This window comes from Protopterus annectens, chromosome 17.part0, assembly GCF_019279795.1.
Source record: "Protopterus annectens isolate FY-2018-M chromosome 17.part0, PAN1.0, whole genome shotgun sequence".
Taxonomy (NCBI): Eukaryota; Metazoa; Chordata; order Ceratodontiformes; family Protopteridae; genus Protopterus; species Protopterus annectens.
In genome coordinates this window covers 151,637,760-151,660,595 of record NC_056751.1, presented here as the reverse complement: position 1 = coordinate 151,660,595, position 22,836 = coordinate 151,637,760, and positions in this window count along the sequence as shown.

Sequence of the window (22,836 nt, the reverse complement as noted above, 5' to 3'; positions counted from 1 at the left end):
TGCCATGATATTAAAAAAAACAATAAAATATATATGACAATAATAATAAAAAAAGTTTTTTTATAATTTTTCTGCTAAATGTCTCAGTACTGGCATGATACTGAAAACATCATTTAAACCAGGGTGATTCATGGCTTTAGTCCTAATTTGCCACTTGATTTTCAAATTTTGTTTTTTCAATTACCCCCCCTTAAGATCTTTCCCTACAATTTCACAGATTCCAAACAAAAAACCTGAACAAGGAGGACTTCTTGTTAGATGTTTACTTAGGGCGTTGTTGTCATCACCCCTCCTAATTGCGTATAGATGTTCATAAATGCACCTACGGAATACCCTTTCGGTCTTACTGATGTAAAAATATTTACACTCCCGACATAAGGCTAAGTAAATCACCCCCCTAGTACTACAAGTACCTGGTGCTAAATACAATATGTACCCAGTATCACCAAGTTCCACGATAGGATCAGTTAGGATGTATTTACAATATTGACACGCACCACATTTTCCCGTTCCTTTATTAGCTATTCTGGGGATAATAGGGTGCTCTAACAAGAATTTCATATTCAAATCTATTTTGTAAACAAAATAAGGCTCATTTCCTAATATTTCTACAGGAAACCAACATTTTCTATCGATTATTTAGAGTTTAATAGTAGTCATCCTGGGTATGTGAAAAGGAACATAGTAAAGGGCCAAATGGTTCGATTGGCTAGAATGTGTTCTGAAAAGGAAACCCTGCAGAGGGAAATGTGGACCCTGGTGAGTTTATTTATAGAGCGGGGGTACCCCATTAACTGGGTTTACAATACTTGTTCACAGGTCATGGATCTCTGGGGGACAAGATATGTACCACTTCTGGGTTTGGAGCAGACCCTTGAAATACAACAAGGTAGAGATGACATGAATAAGTTTAACCGTTCAATGGTACTAACCTACGGTGAAACATCAGGGAAAGTTAACGAGATAACGAGAAAGAACTGGGTATTATTTAGGGGCAATGAGGGTCTCATGGAAATATTAGGAAATGAGCCTTATTTTGTTTACAAAGCAGATTTGAATATGAAATTCTTGTTAGAGCACCCTATTATCCCCAGAATAGCTAATAAAGGAACGGGAAAATGTGGTGCGTGTCAATATTGTAAATACATCCTAACTGATCCTATCGTGGAACTTGGTGATACTGGGTACAAATTGTATTTAGCACCAGGTACTTGTAGTACTAGGGGGGTGATTTACTTAGCCTTATGTTGGGAGTGTAAATATTTTTACATTGGTAAGACTGAAAGGGTATTCCGTAGGCGCATTTATGAACATCCAATTAGGAGGGGTGATGACAACAACGCCCTAAGTAAACATCTAACAAGAAGTCCTCATTGTTCAGGTTTTTTGTTTGGAATCTGTGAAATTGTAGGGAAAGATCTTGGGGGGGGGGGGGTAATTGGAAAAACAAACTTGAAAGGATGGAAATCAAGTGGCAAATTAGGACTAATGCCATGAATTACCTTGGTTTAAACTATGTTTTCAGTATCATGCCAGTATTGAGACATTTAGCAGAAAAATTATAAAAAAAATGTTTTTTTATTATTATTGTCATATATATTTTATGTTTTTTTTAATATCATGGCAAAAGGTATTTTTAAGAATTAATATTGTGATATTTAGATATATGTATTTTAAATGGATTGGGAAACTTTGGTGGAACAGAGTATTTAAAAAGAGGAAGTACTACATTAACTGTTCTGATGAAGTCTTGCTAGTCAAGACGAAAGCGCTTAACTTTGCTGAATTTCTTGAATAAACCTGCTTTTGTGGAGAATTCCTGGTTTCATTTTCTGCCTCCAGCTACGACAAGTGCTCCTTGTGGTACGAGTTGTTCGTTTGGGCTCCTTTCACACTGTATTCAGTTGTGTATACTTACCATAAATGTAGATGTTCGAGTGTATTCACTGTTGCAGTCATCACATTTGGGTTATCCCTGCCAGGGTAGCCTTCGGCCGGCCCGAATACCAGAGGCTTAGTATTTCTGCATCGGTTGCTGTCACTTCAGGACTGATGTCAAGTCGTCAGGAGAATAAAGTAAGGCAGCCTATGCCATTACATCAGTTTTTTCTTGTCTTAACCTGTCAGGACCCCCCAAGTGGAAGCCAGGTTCTGGTGGAAGAACCCCACCAGTAGAAAGTAAATATCAATATGTCCCTTGTAAGGAAAGAGAAGAAAGAAGAGGGGGATGGAGGGTGGGAAACCAGGACTGCAACAGTGAATACACTCAAACATCTACATTTATGGTAAGTGTACACAACTGTACTATGTTCTTCATGTTTCACTGTTGCAGTCATCATGTTTGGGTTGATTCCCAAAGATGAGGAAAAGGGTGGAGGCAGTCAAGGAATTAGGGGCTGGCTAGGATGCCTGAAAGACTGCAGAGGCAAACCCTGCCCTGGATTTGGAGAAGAGAGGCAGGTGGTAATGCTTGATGAAGGTGTGAAAAGATGTCCAGTTGGCAGCCTCCAGGATGCCCCTGGTGGGGACTCCTCTGAGGAAAGCTGCAGAGGTGGAAGCTGCTCTGGTGCAGTGAGTCCTGACCCCCTTGGGGGGAGGCTTTCCATGTTGTATGTAGCAGAAATGGATGCAGTGTGCTATCCATTTGGAGATGGTTTGTTTGGAGATGGCTTTGCTCTCTACCCCTGCAGCAAAGCTAACCAGCAACTGATCAGACTTTCTGAAGGATTTAGTCCTGTCTAGATAGAATCTGAGCTGTCTGTGCACATCTAGAGAGTGTAGGATCCTTTCCCCCTTGTTCTGTGGGTTAGGGAAAAAGATGGGCAAATTAATTGATTAGTTGAGAGCCACACTGGACACCAACTTGGGCATGAAGGATGGGTTAGTCTTCAGGGATACCCTGTCAGCATGGAAGATTATGAAGGGTTCCACAGCCATGAGTGCTTGCAGCTCAGAGACCCTTCTGGCTGAAGTGATGGCCAGAAGGAAAGCTGTCTTGCAGGAGAGAAATATTAGCTCTGCTGAAGAGGCAGGTTTGAAGAGGGGGGGGGGGCTTTTCCAACACCAAGTTAAGGTCCCAAGCTGGGTTTGGTGCTCTTCTGGGTGGATTCAAGTTGCTAGCCCCTCTTAGAAACTGTTTGATCAGAGGGTGTGAGAAAAGGGGCTGCTCAGTGGGAAAATTAGCAGATATAGCAAAGGCATGAATTTTAATAGAGGAGAAGGAGAGTCCACTGTGTAGCAGGTCAGCTAAGTAATCCGGGATGAGAGGGAGGGAGGTTGTGCCGTATTGGCTCCCTTAGCCTGGATCCAGGTGCAGAACCTTTTCCATTTGTCAGCATAAGACTTCCTAGTTCAAGGGCATCTGGCCTCACGTATGACAACTAGCACCTGTTTGCTGAGGTTGGCATACTGATGGGGGGGGGGGGGGGTTAGGGAATAACGCAAAAAACGAAGCCAGCAGACAATGGCAAAACTGTAGGTTTATTAGACTCCTATAAAAAACATAGGTAGTCAAAAGCGACAAACCGGTTTCAGCTAACACTATTACTTAGCCTTCTTCAGTGTAAAAAGTAAGTAATGCTAGACACACTTAAATACTATTCACGTGAATGCATATCCAGCAACCATTGGTTCCTCACAAATTTTCATTTAATCCAGGTGAAAATAATGCACCCAATTTAGCAATCCATTTTTTTCTCTCAAATTTAAAAGGCTATGCCAACCTGCTTTAGTAGCCCTGTTGCCCAAGATTTTATCTATAACTGTGAATTTAAAGGAAGCACTAGGGTGTTTATTAGTATGTTTAAATAAGGCATTGATAAGAAGAGAAAATTTCAGAGGGACTTGACAGATTATGAAAAGGGAACCCAGTTTAACAATGTAAGTAAACAGGTTAGGTTTAATGATATGGTCACTAAAGGGAGTAAACATGAGACCCAAATCAATCCTGAAAAGAGTTACACAGTCCAGTTCCAATTAAGAAACTTCTGGTGTTGATTCATCATCTGCAGCAGACCCCGACACACAGCACCTTGGAGAGTCTCTCACAGCTAAAAGAGCTAACCCTTTCAGGTCATGGGGTTAGGAAACATAAAAGGAATAAACAATATCGATGGCCTACTGGAACTGATAATACGGACATAATAGAGCAGAATAATGTACTAAACATTTCCAATGTATCGTGGTCTGACATACAAATAAAAGTGTTGAACAAGGGACTCAATTTTATTCCTGGTTTCTTTGTGTCGGAAGATAAGCTAGCTCAGGATGTTATTGCCTTTTGCAGATTATTAAATCTAAGAATATTCTTCAAGGACTCTGACAATGTTGCATCTAGTGATAGATTTCAATATCACAGGTCCAAATTTACACCCCCCATGCACCCCCATGTGTTGATGTTTCAGACCTCTGTACTGAAGGATTTACATTACAATTTTAGGGAACATATGTGTATAACTAATAACTTCTCTAAGATTGAAACATTAGCCTTACAACAATTGATGGAAAACAGGGACTTGGTTATTTTACCTGCAGACAAGGGGGGAGCGGTGGTGGTCATGAACTGGACACAGTATAATGAGGAAGCATTGAGACAATTAGGGGATGGACGCTATTATACTTGCATGCCATTAGATCCCACCTTTAGGTTCAGGAAGGCAATTGACCAATTTTTGAGGTTAGCCAGGGAAGAAGGTATCATTTCTGATCAGGATCAATACCATTTAACAGTTACGGATCCTACTAACCAGTATATATATTTTCTTCCTAAAATACACAAAGACCTGAACCATCCACCAGGTAGACCTATTGTTTCAGGTAGGGGCTCTTTGACAGAACCCCTATATGAATTCCTCACTAGACATTTGCAACCTTTACTGAAGTGGGTTGGATCCAGATTGCAAGATACCACAGAGTTTCTCCAAATCATTGCTGACACCCAATTAGAATCTGGGTGGTTACTCTGCACTCTGGATGTCTCTGCTTTATATACCAGTATTCCCCATTGGGCCGAATTGGATACCCTGGAGTATTGGTTGCGGAGGTCTGAACTTTATTCTCCAGGTTTCAACACTCTTCTCATTGGGCTTGCTGAACATGTATTGACTAAGAATGTCTTTTATTATCAAGACAAATGTTACTGGCAAACCCAAGGAACAGCCATGGGGGCATCATTTGCCCCAATTTACACAGATTTGTTCATAGCCTATGTGGAGGAGTTTTTGATTTATGATAATAGTCACAACATATACCTGGATGAAACCAACATCTGGAGAAGATTTTTGGATGACTGCTGGATGGTATGGAGATCGGATGTTCTATATCTTAGGGAATTTGTAGAGTACTTGAATGATAAGTGGGGTATTAATTTTACAGCTAATTATCACTCCCGGAGTATTACATTTTTGGATGTATTAATTACGAGGAATGAGGATCATACCCTAGTGACACAGGTATATCATAAGTACCCCCAGTACAATTCCCTTCTCCATGCCTCCAGCTATCATCCACCCCACATCTGCAGGAACATACCCAAGTCCCAGTTTCTCAGAATCAAACTTATTTGTTCAGAGGATAATGCCTATGAACATCATAGGCAGGACCTTATATCTAGATTTAAGGCTAATATACCACACGCTGACAATGAATTCAGCCAAAGGAATGCAGCTCCAAAAGACACAATGTGCAAAATGATATAAAATTTAATAGAAAATGGTAAGCACTTTCACTCGTATCCAACGAGCTTCATCAGACCAAACAAGTACATTAAACTGCAGACATTTAAATAAATAAAATTGGCGCCAAAAACAACCAGATTTAAAGCGCCAGCCATACACAATAAATTAGTGTCTTAAACTACTATACAAAATCAGATAAATAAAATAAAATAAAATCAATAAGCATAATTGTTAATGTTGCATATATATATATATATATATATATATATATATATAAACATGTGTAAACATGTACAAAAGACATGTAGTGAATTAATTAAAGATACTTAGGGGTAAGTAGATTACTGAATATTGTAATAAATAACTGATGTCGTGATTATCTTTTTAACATCAGAACAGGTTTGACTGAAATGGAGTAATTGATTCCAGGTTGTGTCATGGCATCAGTGAATAGTTGCCACCAATATTCCTTATAAGCTAAGAAGTTTTTTATGTTACCCCCCCTGGGATCTGCTCGTATAGTGTCAATAATGGCAAACTTAAAATAATGTTCTTCTCCCTTACTATTAATATGCCTGTAAAGGGCATTTTTAGTGTCCTTTGTTCTAATGCTGTATCCATGAGAATAAATCCTCTTTTTAAACTGTCTTTCTGTCCTGCCTATATAAAAAGCTGGGCAGGACATGCATTTAGCTAGATAAATATAGGGAGGTATCCAAACTGCTGAAGCTTTTTCACAAGGATGATAGCAGCGACAAAACAAGTGCACGGGATACAGGAAGTGACCATAAAAACACTATTGGCTGCAACTCCAGTTTATGCGAACCTTGCAGAGATCCGGTTAATGTTTCTGGAGCGGACTATAGGGCTACTACTCCTGTTACTTCTTCGCCTGACATTCCCAACGGTCAGGAGGATAAATTCAAACATGGATGCAATATAGATCTCCCTTGTTCCACCGGGAGGGTGGACTACAACAGGATGGAAATTAAAGACTTCAAGTTTGATTTCTCTTTCGGTAATTTAACCGAAGAAGCTAGAAGGGTTGGGACTAAACCTAAAACCACCCAACCAGTTCGTACTTATGGACAAGCTTTGGCTAAGGATTGCAAATCTACAGGTACTGTAAACCAATTTCCCAGCGGCGCTTTTAGAGCAACGCACAATAAGAACAAATATAATTTGAAAGATTTTTTTACTAAAGACTTGAATTTTGTTCATTCTAATGAACAGCGTGATGTTAGTTCTCCTGTCACGTTACAAGGAACTTTGAAAGACAATATTTATTTGTTTGGCAAGAAGTTAAATGTTATCAATGCAGTTAAATTAGACAACGCATATTTGGCGCATTGTATTTCCACTAACTTTGTGCCGATGGGGTTGCGTTTTCACAAAGTGCCTTTAGGCATTGACATTACATATGAAGTTGAGAAAGAATTTGATGACATGTTTGACAGTTTTGGGATGCAGTTTATGAAACTGTTAATTAAACATAATGATATAAAGTTATGTAAGTGTATCAGTGATGTAGAAAAACTTAACAACACTATTTTGAATGACTTAGCCTTTCCTCAGTGGGAGAACTTGTATTACAAGCAATTTGAGACCGCTGAATATAGGGCTAAAAAGGCATTTGATAGGAAAAATAAGAAACTTTTAAGGGACATTGATCAGTACAAAAGGCATGTAATGTATAAGTGGGGAAATAAAGCAAAGCACCATACTAGTTGGGGAGACAACACTAATAGATACGAAGGGCAGTTAATAGATGATAATGATGGTTATGACAATGATTTTTTTCAGGTACCCAACAAGAGACAGGTCCCAAAATGGAAACAAGGGGGTGAGTGGAAGAAGAAATATTAAATTCTAATAAAGGGAACATTGATTCCCATGTGACCACGTCCAGTTTTCAAGAAGGTATTATATGTGAACACAACAATTTTAAAATCTTTAATTACAGCCATGTTGAGTTAGATCCAACTTACTTTAGCCTGTTATCTAAAGGTATGAAGTTCATACCTACAACTAGATTTAATTTAGTTGATTGTTTAAGTGAATTTAAACAATACACTAGAAAATTGAATTTGGCCCTTATGTTTAAGGACCATAAACAGAACACTACACTTCATAACAAGCTGAAGAAAAAAAGTTGTTTTATACCTGTTAACAATACTCAGGTACAGAATTATGACAACAAAGTGTGTAGGGAATTATACAAGTTCAATAACAAAGCTTTTAACAAGAAGAGTAAGAACAATCTTACAGGGGAAGAATTGATATTACTGGATGAGCTACGGACAAATAACAACATCCGTATTATGAAACCTGATAAGGGTGGAGGAATTGTATTGTTTGATGCCTTTGCTTACAGTTCTATTATGCATGACATCTTACACAACTCTGGGAATTACACTACTGTATCACTTAATGAAATACACATTGCGTATAGGAGAATCAACCTATTTTTGGAAGATTTGCTTTTAGAACATAGAATTGATGAAGAGCTGCACAACTTCTTGACAGTAGAATTTCCATACATGGCCACCATCGTAGGTATTCCCAAGGTGCATAAGGACATCAACAACCCTCCATTCCGTCCGATTATTTCTGGGAGCAAATCCAAAACCTTTCCCTCAGGTGTAGTTATTGACACATTACTGAAACCAGTTTATTCAGAAATTAAACATCTTGTCAAAGATTCTTGGGAATTTTTAAAGAACTTCCCAACACACCTTGATGGTCATGGGTTATTGTTCACTTCTATAGACATTGTGGATCTGTTCTCCTGTATTCCCCCGGATGAAGGTTTAGCAGCCTTCACAAACAGTATGAGAAAACACACAGGGTTTAGTTGGGACAGAATAAGTATGTTGGTCGATTTAATGAGTATTGTACTGGATCACAACTACATTTTCTTTGAAGGGGAAATGTTTCGGCAAACCAAAGGTGTGGCTATGGGGGCTGCTTGTGCCCCCATATACGCTAATTTGGTATTGCTTGATTGGGAGGAGTCCACTATATTTAACAGCGAATATTCGGGGTTTATCAAGTATTACTCACGATACCTCGACGATATTTATATCTTATGGAATGGAGATATTGATACATTTAATAACTTTGTACAATATTTAAATGATAGTACCAACTATCTTAAATTTACTTCGGAAAGCAATAGCATTGGAGTTGCATACCTGGATACACTAATTAGCTTTGATGGTAACAGATTTAAATCTAGGATACACAGAAAATCCACCTTTACAAACTCATACTTAGAATATAATAGTAATCATCCTAGACAGCTCAAATATAACATCTTTAAAGGACAACTCATTCGAGCTGTTAGAATGACATCTGATTACAATGACATGATTGATGAGGTTCGGTTTATCACTGGGCTTTTTAGAGAAAGAGGGTATGATGAAAAGATGATGTCAGACACAACTAAATACGTTATAGATGAATGGGGAAAGAAGTATTTACCCCTGTTGGGTCTTAACAGTGATAATCACACCACTGGATTAAATCCGATAGATATTAAAAAAAGTAAAAAGGATAGTACAGCTACAAAGTTTAACAGAGCATGTATAGTAGAATATGGTCTATATTCACAAGCCGTGAAAAACATCATGACACAGTATTGGCAAACATTCATTACTGAGGAAGATATTTTGAACATACTTGGTTTTAAACCACATTTTGTTTATAAGATGGGTAGAAATTTGAAAAGTATTTTGGAGAATGGATCACAATCAAAGAATATTTTAAACTCACATACGTCTAAATGTGGAGCTTGCCATCAGTGTAAGGACATTTTAGTGGAGAAACAAGTTACATTAGAAAATGTTAATAAAACTGTGGTTAGATTTAAGAATGGCAATTGTAGAACTAGCATGCTTATTTATCTAGCTAAATGCATGTCCTGCCCAGCTTTTTATATAGGCAGGACAGAAAGACAGTTTAAAAAGAGGATTTATTCTCATGGATACAGCATTAGAACAAAGGACACTAAAAATGCCCTTTACAGGCATATTAATAGTAAGGGAGAAGAACATTATTTTAAGTTTGCCATTATTGACACTATACGAGCAGATCCCGGGGGGGGGGGGGTAACATAAAAAACTTCTTAGCTTATAAGGAATATTGGTGGCAACTATTCACTGATGCCATGACACAACCTGGAATCAATGACTCCATTTCAGTCAAACCTGTTCTGATGTTAAAAAGATAATCACGACATCAGTTATTTATTACAATATTCAGTAATCTACTTACCCCTAAGTATCTTTAATTAATTCACTACATGTCTTTTGTACATGTTTACACATGTTTATATATATATATGCAACATTAACAATAATGCTTATTGATTTTATTTTATTTATCTGATTTTGTATAGTAGTTTAAGACACTAATTTATTGTGTATGTCTGGTGCTTTAAATCTGGTTGTTTTTGGCGCCAATTTTATTTATTTAAATGTCTGCAGTTTAATGTACTTGTTTGGTCTGATGAAGCTCGTTGGATACGAGTGAAAGCGCTTACCATTTTCTATAAAATTTTATATCATTTTGCACATTGTGTCTTTTGGAGCTGCATTCCTTTGGCTGAATTCATTGTCAGCGTGTGGTATATCAGCGTTTTGTTTTCAGTTCATTTTTGCTGTTTTGTAGAACTAAACGCTGGTTCAGTTGGTTTACGGAGTTGTCGGATAGATTTAAGGCTAGGGGTTATGCTATGGGGCATGTCCTAAGCACTAGCAATTCTGTCTCCACTACATCTAGGCATGAGACTTTACAGTACAAACACAAATCAGTGAATAATCAAGCAGTCACTCATCTAGTCACCACCTATGGCAGAAATACGGATCTTTTACTTAATAGTGTGCAGAGACATTGGAATATATTACATGCTGATGAATACTATTCTACGATTTTGGGTGACAGGTGTCCGTTTTCATTTCGTAAGGGGAGGAATATTGGTTCCCAGCTGAGCCACTATAAGCACATTCTCAAAGGCACCAATAATCTTAGTCAAAGAACATTGACTGGAGACCCTCTAGCAGGCTGTTCTTGGGTGGCATAAGCCATGGAACCTTGCTGGCTAGGCTTACGTAGTCCCTTGGGCCGATAGCCTAGTACCTACCTATGAACCTATGTGGCCATTGCACTCATTGTAAGACTGTTAGCAAAACAAAGGACTTTACTAGTCACAACACAGGCAATATTTTTGATATTCGCTTTTTTGCTAACTGTGGGTCTGAATGGCTGATTTACTTAGCTACCTGCACCTGCTCTGCATTCTATGTCGGTCAGACCTCTAGACCTTTAAGGATCCGTATTTCTGAACATCTAAGTGAAATCAGGAATAAAAACCTACCAATATCTTATTTAAACATACTAATAAACACCCTAGTGCTTCCTTTAAATTCACAGTTCTAGATAAAATCTTGAGCAATAGGGCTACTAAAGCAGGTTGGCATAGCCTTTTAAATTTGAAATAAAAGAAATGGATTGTTAAATTGGGTGCATTATTTTCACCTGGATTAAATGAAAATTTGTGAGGAACCAATGGTTGTTGGATATGCATTCACATGAATAGTATTTAAATGTGCCTAACATTACTTACTTTTTACACTGAGGAAGGCTAAGTAATAGTGTTAGCAGAAACCAGTTTGTTGCTTTTGACTACCTATGTTTTTTATAGGAGTCTAATAAACTCACAGTTTTGCCATTGTCTGCTGGCTTTGTTTTTTGTGTTATGCTCTTGGTGTTTTGGAGCCCTGCCACTGCTGTATGTGCAGAAGAAACATTTTACTTTAGGTTAGGGAATAAGCCAAGCTGCCAAACTGAGTGTCTGCAATTTGGGATGTATGAATTCCCCTTCCCTCTGGGTCAGGAGGCTTGGGACCTGAGGGAGATGCCAAGGTGACAGAGGGGACAGGCTGTGCAGCAAGGGGTACCAGTGCTGATGAGGCCCAGTCTGGAGCTATAAGAATTGTCCTTAGTTTTCCCTCCTTTATTTTGAGCAGTACCATTGGGGATGAGAGGTAGTAGAGGAAAGGCATAGACCGATAGACTGACCAGGGGAAGGACAGTGCATCCACTTTCCAAGCCATGCAGTGATGCTCCCTGGTGCAGAACTTGCTGAGCTGATGGTTGGTATGGAAGGCAAAGAGGTCGACCTACGGGGTGCCCCATTTCTGAGTTATTAGATCAAAGGTTCTTCTGTTGAGCTGCCACTTGTGTGGGTCCATAAAGTTTCTGCTTAAGTGGTCTGCCAGAGAGTTGAGAGAACCCAGTAGGAATTGTGCTAACAAGTGGAGTTGCATGGCAGAGGCTGTGTGCCAAAGTGTGCCAAAGTGTCATGGCTAGTCTGTATAGGACTGAGTTCCTCCGTGCTTGTTGATATACCACATCACAGTTGTGTTGTCTGTTTTGATCAGGAGAGTCACTGGGAAGAGAAGGGGCTTGAAATCTGTCAAGGTGTGCTGTACAGCTATCACCTCTTTTTGGTTGATGTGCAGTTGGATTTGCTGTGGGCTCCATAGGCCCTGTGTGCACCTGCCATCCAGGTGTGCACCCCAGGCATAATCTGGTCCATCTGTGGTGAGGGTCTGGGTGGTGTGGGGTGGTGAGAAAGGTAGTCCTTTGTTGAGGGAGCATGCTGTTGCCCACCAAAGAAAATATTTTCTGAAGCAAGGTATTATAGGTATAAGAGTCTCAAGGTCTTGAGAGTGTTGACACCAAAGGCTTTTTAGGTACCACTGAAGTTTTATCATATGCAGTCTGGCATATGGAAGGAGTAGAATGCAAGGTGCCATGAATCCCAGAGCTTGCAGGATTTTCCTTGCAGATAGTTGGGGTCTGGTGGCTAGTTGAGAGAAGTAGGCTGTCAGGAAGGTTTGCTTTTCTGGTGTAAGGAATGCCATCTAGGATGCTGTGCCCAGGCTTGCTTCCAGGAATATAATCCTTTGATTGGGTACCTGCTTGGATTTATTTTCGTTAATTGTGCACCCTAGGGAGATTAGTAGGGACTTTACAAAGGCCAGGTGCTTGAGCAGCTTTTCCTGGCTGTCAGCCTGAATTAGGCAGTCATCTAAGTATGGGTAAATCTGGATATTCCTTTGTCTGCAGACATTTTGTGAAAACTCTGGCAGCAGTAGATAAGCTAAAGGGAAGTGCAGAGAACTGAAAGTGTTGAGATCCTACCCTGAAACGGAGATATTTCCTGCATGATTCTCTGATACGAATGTGGAGGTAGTCCTCCTTTGGGTCTAGGGTGACCAGCCAAGCATCCTTGGACAGCATGGGTAGCAGCTGCTGGAGGGTGAGCATTTTGAATTTTGGGATCACCAGGAAGATGTTTAGAATGGATAGATTGAGGATGGGGCACCAGGTGCCCTCTTTCCTGGGTACCAGAAAAAGTCTGGAGTAGAAACCTTGGCCTTTCTGTTCTGCAGGAATGCACTCTACTGCCCTCATGGAGAGCAGGGAAAGGACTTGCTTTTGTGCCTCTGCCCACTGGTTTTGAGGTAAATCTGGGAGCCCTTTTGGGGTTGGAAGGGTGTGGAAAGGAAATTTGTATCCCTTGGACATTATGTTGAGAACCCAGTGGTCGTTGGTAATGGTGGCCCAGGTGCTTGCATGAAAGGAGAGTTTTCCTCCTAGGGGTAAGTGTAGGTGGGCAGAGGGAGGGGTGGGGGAGGAGAGTCATTGCGAGTTCTTACCAAAAGGGGGTGGCTTAGAAAGTACAGTTGTGTACACTTACCATAAATGTAGATGTTTGAGTGTATTCACTGTTGCAGTCATCACACTTGGGTTATTCTGCTAGGGGTAGCCCTCAGTCAGCCCAAATACCAGAGACTTAGTATTTCTGCGTCGGTTGCTGTCACTTCAGGACTGACATCAGGTCATCAGGGGTATAAAAACAGGCAGCCAACACCATTATATCAGTTTTTCTTGCCCCAAATGTCAGGAGCCCCCAAATAGAGAGCTAAGTTATGGTGGAGAAACACCACCAGTAAAAACCAAATACGAGTAACCCTGTAAGGGGTTAGACAGAGAGAGAGAGGGAGAGACAAGGTGGCTAGAGGGAGGGTAACCAGGACTGCAACAATGAATACACTCAAACATCTACATTTATGGTAAGTGTACACAACTGTACTATGTTCATCGTGTTTCACTGTTGCAGTCATCACACTTGGGTTGATTCCCAAAGCTGAGGAAGGGTGGAGGCAATCAAGAAGAGTTGGGGCTGACTAGCAGGCCTTGTAAGACTGCTGTGGCAAATCCAGTTCTGGATTTAGAAAGGACAGGTAAGTGGTAATGCTTGGTGAAGGTGTGTACATAAAGTACAGTTGTGTACACTTACCATAAATGTAGATGTTTGAGTGTATTCACTGTTGCAGTCATTACATTTGGGTTAATCCGCTGGCAGGTTGCCCTCAGTCGGCCTGAAGTCCAAAGTCTTGGGTCCTGCATCGGTTGCTGTCTTTTCTTCCATGATGTCAGGTCGTCAGGGGTATAAAACATGCAGCCAACGCCATTTACTTTAGTTTTTCTTGCCCCCAATGTCAGGTGCCCCCAAAAAGGTAGCAATATTATATATATATATATATATATATATATATATATATATATATATATATATATATATATATATATATACATACTTACACTCGAACATCTACATTTATGGTAAGTGTACACAACTGTACTATGTTCTTCATGTTTCACTGTTGCAGTCATTACATTTGGGTAGAATCCCAAAGCTATGGTTGGGAGGCTGGAGCTAAACAGCATTAGGTGCAGCTATAAGGCCCTGCAGCACTGCAGTGGCAAAGCCTGCCCTGGACTTAGAGTAGAAAGGCAAATGATAATGCTTTGTAAAGGTGTGAACAGAACTCCAAGTAGCAGCCTCTAGAATGTCTTTGGTTGGTACTCTTCTGAAAAAGGCTGCTGTAGTAGCTGCAGCTCTGGTGGAATGAGACCTAATGCCATTGAGCACAGATTTACCATGGTGTATGTAGCAGAAACGGATGCAGTGGCTTATCCACTTTGAAATTGTCTGCTTTGAGATAGCCTTTCCCTCTGATCCTGCAGCATATGTCACTAGTAATTGCTCAGTTTTTCTTAGAGCTTTTGTCCTGCTTAAGTAGAATCTTAGCTGTCTGTGTACGTCCAAGGAATGCAGAATTCTCTCCTCTTTGTTCTGTGGATTTGGATAAAAAGTTGGCAGATGAATTGTTTGGTTAAGAGCCACACTGGAAACCACTTTAGGCATAAAAGTAGGATTTGTCCACAGAGACACCCTGTCTGGGTAAAATGCGATAAAAGACTCTACAGCCATGAGGGCCTCTAGCCTCTGAAACTCTTCTTGCTGAAGTAATTGCTAGTAGCAGAGCTGTCTTCCATGAAAAGAACCTTTATATCAGCGGTAGCAGCTAGTTCAAATGGAGGCAGAGTGAGCTTTTCCAACACATAATTGAGGTCCCATGCAGGTAATGGTGATCTTCTAGGAGGCCTTAGGTTTTTGGCTCCTCTAAGATACTGCTTTAGTAAAGGATGCGAAAAGATTGGTGGCTCTTTACTGTAATGAGCCAAAATGGCAGAGGCATGGATTTTGATTGATGAGAAAGATAAGCCTTTGTCAAGCATCTCAGTTAAGTATTGTAATATCTGAGGAATATGTGGTTCTGCTGTATCAGTTCCTTGTGCTTGATTCCAAGCACAGAATCTCTTCCATTTGTCAGCATAAGATTTTTTTAGTACTAGGCCTTCTGGCTTCCAAAATGACATCCATTACAGCTTTACTGAGAGGTGTCATTCGTATGATCACATGATTAGCCATGCTGCCAGGTTCAGAGTCTGTAGTTGATTGTGCAGGATCTGATTGTTTTACTGGGAAAGTAGTTGTGGTCTTTGAGGCAAGGTCCAAGCTGGGTATTGAGACAAGTTCCTTAGGACTGGGTACCAGTATTGGTGGGGCCAGTCCGGGGCAATTAATATCATCTTTGGCTTCTCTTGTCTGACTTTTAGGAGGACCTTAGGTAGAAGAGGGAGAGGAGGAAAGGAGTAAACTGACAGGTTTTTCCAACTGAAGGATAGGGCAGCCACTTTCCATGCTAGTCTGTGATAAGTCCTTGTGCAGAATCTTTTCAAATGATAATTTTGAGGAGAGGCAAATAGATCTATGTCTGGGCTCCCCCATTTCTCTGTTATCATGCTGAATACTTGTGGATTTAGTTTCCATTCGTGAGGATCCATAAGGTTTCTGCTTAAATTGTCTGCCAGAGTGTTTCGTCTTCCTGGCAGGAATTGAGCTTGAAGATTTATTTGGTAGGTCAAAGCTATGTCCCACAGTACCATGGCTAATCTGCAAAAAGGGTATGAATGTGTGCCCCCTTTCTTGTTTATATACCACATGACTGTGGTGTTGTCCGTCTTTATCAGTAGTTGTCCTGGATGAAGTAAGTCCTTGAAGGCTGTTAGGGCATTTTGAACAGCTAGCATCTCTTTCTGGTTGATATGTAGATGCATTTGATTTGGTGCCCATATGCCCTGAATGCATCTTCCTGCCATGTGGGCCCCCCAGGCATAATCTGATGCGTCTGTTGTTACGGTTTGGCTGGCAGGGGGTAGAGTAAAGGGCCATCCCATGTTTTGGTGACAGGCCTTTGCCCACCATAGAAACTCCTGTTGCAGGCAGGGGATGAGAGGAATCATTGTTCCCAGACTGTGTGAATGTTGACTCCATAAACTTTTTAGGTACCATTGAAGTTTCCTCATATGCAGTCTTGCATATGGAATTAGTAGGATGCAGGATGCCATGAAGCCCAGAGCCTGCAGAATTTGTCTTGCAGAAGACTGGGTTTTTGTTGCCATCAGTTTGAAGTAAGTAGTCAGTTGCCTTTGTTTGTCTGGGGTGAGGTAAGCCATCTGGGCAGTTGTATGCAAGCTTGTACCCAGGAATGTTATCTTTAGAGAGGGTACCAGTTGTGATTTCTTTTTGTTTATTGTGTACCCTAGGCATGCTAGAAGTCTTTTCACAAATGCCAGGTGTCATAGAAGAGTGTCCTTGTTCTCTGCTTGAATGAGACAGTCGTCCAAGTAAGGATATATTTGAATACTTCTTTGGCTGCAAAATGCAATTACTGGTACCAGGCACTTTGTAAAGACCCTGGGCGCAGTAGATAAGCCAAAGGGCAGTGCAGAGAATTGATAATGCATTAAGCCAGCCTTGAATCTGAGGTATCTTCTGCACGACTGTCTTATTGGGACATGCAGGTATGCCTCTTTTAAGTCTAAAGTCACCAGCCAAGCATTCTTGCCCAGCATGGGCAGAAGCTGTTGCAAAGTGAGCATTTTGAATTTTGGAATGTCCAGGTATGTGTTCAAAATCGATAAATCCAGTATTGGCTGCCAGGCCTTGTCCTTTCTGGGTACCAAGAACAGTCTTGAGTAAAAACCTTGTCCTTTTTCCTGTTCTGGTACTGTCTGAATGGCCCCCATATCCATGAGCGACGTTACCTGTTTCTGTGCCTCTGCCCATTGTTTTTTTGGCAGGTCTGGCCAACCATTTGTCATTGGCAGAGTGTGGAAATAGAATCTGTATCCCTGTGATACGATGTTCAGTACCCACTTGTCCTGGGTTATTAACTGCCAATTTTGAGCAAAAAGTGCTAATTTCCCCCCTATGGGTGCTGCCAAAAGATAAGTGCTTGGTGTAGGCAGAGGGAAGTCATTGGGATTGCTTTCTGTAGGTTTGCGCTTTATCTCCTCCAGATTTGGAGGTGGAAGCGCCCCATTGCTTTGACGTGTATGAGTCTTGAGCCTGGTACCTGGAATCCTTAGGGCATCTGGATTTGCCCCTTTGAGCTCTGTCTGACACAGGAAAGGACCAATTTTTCGTAGGCCAGTGTCTACTGAATCTAGGTGGCTGTACTTGTAAGAAATCTTTAACAGTTTGCATAGATTTAACTTTGTCTTTCATTTTTTTTAAAACCTCTTCTACCTTAATACTAAACAGAGAATCATGCTGTAAAGGTGCATCTAGCAATTTAGCTTTAACATGATCAGGTAAATTTTGTTCCTTTAACCAGGCATGCCTCCTAATCACAGATCCAGTAACTGCAGCCCTGCAGGAGGCCTCTAAAGAATCAAAATCACATTGCAAAGTATGCTTTCCAACTTGTTCCGCTGCATGTAATAATTCCTGCAATTCCTTATTTTCTGCACATTCTGAAATCAACATAATTTTCTGTTTCAGCAATACCATAACATGTTGTTGGTACTTGAGCATATGAAATTGAAAGTTTAAGTTCCTGATTGCCAAAGTTACAGATGTATAAAGCTTTTCTCCCCCATCTGTCCAGCGCCCTTGAATCTCTGTCGGAGGGGGTAGGGTTTTTTGCTGTTGAGGCCTTAACTCCTTTTGGACCCTGTGAAATAGTTTCAGGATCAGCAGCAGGGTTTCTAAATAAAAAATTATGAGAGTCAGGGACCCTGTTGTACCTGTCAGGCTTACTGGGAGCTGGAGGTAGAGAGTCAGGGGTCAGGCTTGACTCCGAAAAAACATCATCCACAATGTCTAACACAGGGGGAATGGCTAGAGGCTTGTGCTGAGAGAGAAGAAGGAAATCCCTGAGCCTCTTTTTTGATTCTGAGAAGTCTTGACTCTCCCAGTGAAAGTGCTCCCTCAAAGTATGCAAGGTTTCTCCAAATGAATAATCCTCAGGAGGGGATGCAGATGGCATAGACTTCTCAGCATCAGAATACTCTTAGGGAGGTAAAGATAATTCCTGATCAGAAGAGGAATCAGAATAAATACAAACCTGATCTGAAGATTCAGTCAGTGTCTTGCCTAGGCCTCTTATCTAGATGGGGATGGGTACCCCTGATCAAGGTAATAAGGTCTTCAGCCATTTTGATCATCTGTTTTTTAGGCACAGAGGCCTGTGCACGTGGCTCAGACATCAGTTTTTTAGTTTTAGAAGGTGTCTTTGCCTTTGGTTTTGCAGCTTTTGTCAGTTTGATATAAAAATGTTGAGGTCTGAATACACCCTCAGAAGCCGGTGCCTGCTCAGTGGCTCTGGACCCATCCGAGGGAGATACATCCATCAGTGAAATGCCTTGAGTATCTTGCGGCATGCCGGACTCCACATGGGTGTCAGTAGAGGCCTGCGAATCGAAGGTAGCGGGTATCAGGGGCTGCAAAAGCACCTCACTGAGTACTGGTGAACCGGCGACTGGCTTAGGAGAAACTTTGTCGTCGGTTTTGGATCTCGACTGCCTTTCTCTGTCTTTTTCTTTGCATTTTCTATGTACTCCAGTTGTCGGATTGCTATCCAACGACATCTCTGAGTAGTTAAATCTGTTTCCAAAATACTTAGATGCAAAAATATACTGACGCTTAATAGTGCATTGGTTAAATCTAGCACAAAACTGACAGCCAGGCACATTGTGATGAGGGCCTAAGCAAGAAATACAGTATAAATGGAAATCCTTATGAGGTATTTGCTTCCCACAAGTAATACAATTATTAACTTTTTCTGCCATCGGTAAAAAGCAAGAAAAAAGTTTCCCCAACGGGGTACTTAGCTTTATTGAAGACTTCGGTTCTGAAACTCAAACGCGAATATTTCAGTAGTCGGCCGACCGGCACTTGTGAAATGCTTCTGCTTCGGGCACCGCGCGGCAAGAAAGACTAAAGAAAATGGCGTTGGCTGCATGTTTTATACCCCTGACGACCTGACATCATGGAAGAGAAGACAGCAACCAACGCAAGACCCAAGACTTTGGAATTCAGGCCGACTGAGGGGCAACCTGCCAGCAGATAAACCCAAATGTAATGACTGCAACAGTGAAACACGAAGAACATCTCCAGGTTGCAGTTTCCAGGATGTCCCTGGTAGGGACTCCCCTGAGAAATGCTGTAGAAGTTGAGGTCCTAGTGGAATTAGTTCTGATCCCCTGTGGGGTAGGTTTTTCCATGGTGTTAGTAGTAGCAATGGATGCAGTGTGCTATCCATTTGGAAATGGTTTGGTTTGAAATGGTCTTGCCCTCTGCCCCTGTAGGAAAGCTGACTAGGAGCTGGTCAGATTTTCTGAAAGGCTTAGTCCTGTCAAGGTAGAACCTGAGCTGTCTGTGCATGTCCAAGGAGTGCAGGATCTTCCTCCCTTTATTCTGAGGGTCTGGGAAAAAGGTTGGTAAATGGATGGATTGGTTTAAGGCCACAGCTGATGCCACCTTGGGCATAAATGATGGGTTAGTCCTGATGGAGACCCTGTCAGCCTGTAAAATAATGAAGGGTTCTACAGCCATTAGTGCCTGTAGCTCAGACACACTTCTTGCTGCAGTGATGGCTAGAAGTAAGGCTATTTTCCAAGAGAGGAATTTTAACTCTGCTTTAGCAGCAGGTTCAAAAGGGGGAAGCATGAGCTTCTCTAGTACAAAGAAAAGGTCCCAGGCAGGGGTGGGAGCTCTCCTCAGGGGTCTTAAATTGTTAGCACCTCTCAGGATCTGTTTGATCAGAGGGTAAGAAAAGAGAGGTGGCTCCATATTGTAATGAGCTGAGATAGCCGAGGTATGAATCCTAATTGATGCGAAGGAAAGGCCTTTGTGGAGTAGCTCTGCTAGGTAATCTAGAACTTGAGGTAAGGAGGGCATGGCTGTGCCCTTTCCTAGAGACTGGCTCCAAGAACATGTGCCCTTTCCTAGAGACTGGCTCCAAGAACATATCTTTTCCACTTTTCTGAATAGGATTTCCTAGTACTAGGCCTTCTGGCCTCAAGGATGACATCCAGCACCTGTTAGCTGAGGGTTGTTGGTGGTGTGTTCAGGGAAGAAGCCAGGCTGCAAGGTTCAGTGTTTGCAGCTGAGGATGCAAATTCTGTCCCTCCTGCTGGGACAGCAGAAAGGGGGTCTGATGTAGGCACCAGGGTGGCACTGCTGTCAGACTGTGTAGGAGTGGGTACCAGTGCTGGCTTGGCCAGTCTGGTGCAATAAGGATTGTCCTTGGTCTGTCCTGCTTGATCTTGAGTAGTAATTTTGAGAGGAGGGGCAGAGGGGGAAAGGCATAAATTGATAGATTTTCCCATGTAAAGGAGAGGGCATCCACTTGCCATGCTTGGCTGTGGGGATTTCTGGTGCAAAGTTTACTCAACTGATGGTTTTGGGGGGAGGCAGAGAGGTCCACCTCTGGTGTCCCCCACCTGTTGATTATAAGTTTAAATGAGTTTGGTTCCAGTTTTCACTCATGTGTGTCCAGTAGCTTTCTGCTTAAGTCGTTTGCCAGTGTATTTTGTTTTCCTGGCAGGAATTGAGCTTGCAGGTGCACTTAGTTGCTCAAGGCTGTGCTCCACAGGGCCATGGCTAATCTGCAGAGAGGGTAGGAATGAGTTCCCCCTGCTTGGTTATGTACCACTTAACTGTGGTGTTGTCTGTCTTTATCAAGAGTTGTCCTGGAAGGAAAAGGTATTTGAAGGCTGTCAGAGCATTCTGTACAGCTAACATTTCTTTTTTGATTGATATGCAGGTGAATTTGTCCTGGGCTCCACTTGACTTGAATGCATTTGCCTGCCATGTGAGTCCTCCATGCATAGTCTGATGCGCCTATTGACAGGGTTTGGGTGGTGAAGGGTTTGATGGAAAGGAAGTCCCTTGTTGTGGTTGCAAGTCTCTGCCCATCAAAGGAACTCTGCCTTAGACAAAGAATGATAGGAATCCGCATTTCCAAGTCCTGAGAGAGTTAACACCAGAGACTTTTTAAGTACCATTGAAGATTCCTCATATGCAGTCTTGCATATGGAATTAGTAGAATGCATGAGGTCATGAACTCTAGGGCTTGCAGTATTTTTCTTGCAGATAGCTGGGTCTTGGAGGCCATTAGTTTGAAGTAGTTTGTCAAATGAACCTGCTTTTCAGGAGTGAGGAATGCCATCTGGGAAGTTGTGTGCAAGCTTGCTCCCAGGAATACAATCTTTTGGGCACCAGATGTGATTTATTTTCATTGATGGTGTACCCCAGAGAAGTTGAAAGTCTCTTTATGAATGCCAGGTGCTGAAGTAGCAATTCCTATTAGCCTAAATCAGGTCATCGTCCAAGTATGGGTAAATGTGAATATTTCTCTGCCTGCAAAATGCAATGGCTGGATCCAGGCACTTTGTGAATACCCTGGGTGCAGTAGATAAGCCAAAGGGAAGTGCAGATTACTGATAGTGCATAGGGCCTGCCCTGAAACGTAGATATTTTCTGCCAGATTCCCTTGTGGGGATGTGCAGATAAGCTTCTTTTAAGTCTAGGGTGATTAGACATGAGTCCTTGGCTAGCACGGGAAGTAGCTGTTGTAGTGTAAGCCTTTTGAATTTTGGAACCACCAGGAAGGTGTTGAGAATGGACAGATCCAAGCTAGGATGCCATGAGCTCTCTTTTCTGGGCACCAGGAACAGTCTGGAATAGAAACCTTGTCCCCTTTGCTCTATTGTAACAGGTTGAATAACCCTGATACTGAGAAGAGAAAGTACTTGCTTTTGAGCCGCTGCCCACTGGTTTGGAGGAAGGTCTGACAATCTGCTGGGGTTGGCAGTGAATGGAAGTAGAATCTGTATCCCTGGGATACAATGTTTAAGACTCAATGGCCCCGGGTAATGTATTCCCAGTTTTTTGCATGCAGGGTGAGTTTTACTCCTAGGGGTGCAAGTACGTGGGCATGGCTGGGCAAGATGCAGAAGTCATTGTGAACTTTTTCCATAAGAGGGTGGCTTACCACTCCCTGTTTTTGAGGTGGGAGCGCTACATTGCTTAGATCTGTGTATACCCTGAGACTGCAGTCTTTGTGGTCTGCTGCCCCTGGGTTTGGACTGAGAAGGCCTGGGAGGGACTGGAAATGACCAGTTCTTCAAAGGCCGATGCCTACTGAATCTAGGTGGCTGTACCTGTAAGAAATCTTTAACAGTTTGCATAGATTTAGCTTTTACTTCCATCTTTTTAAGAACTTCTTCTGCTTTTGTGCCAAACAAACAATCTTGATTTAGTGGAGCATCTAGTAATTTTGCTTTGACATGGTCTGGCAAGATTTGTTCCTTCAGCCAAGCATGCCTTCTCAGAACAGACAAAGTGACAGCAGCCCTGCAAGATGATTCTAAGGCATCAAAACCACAC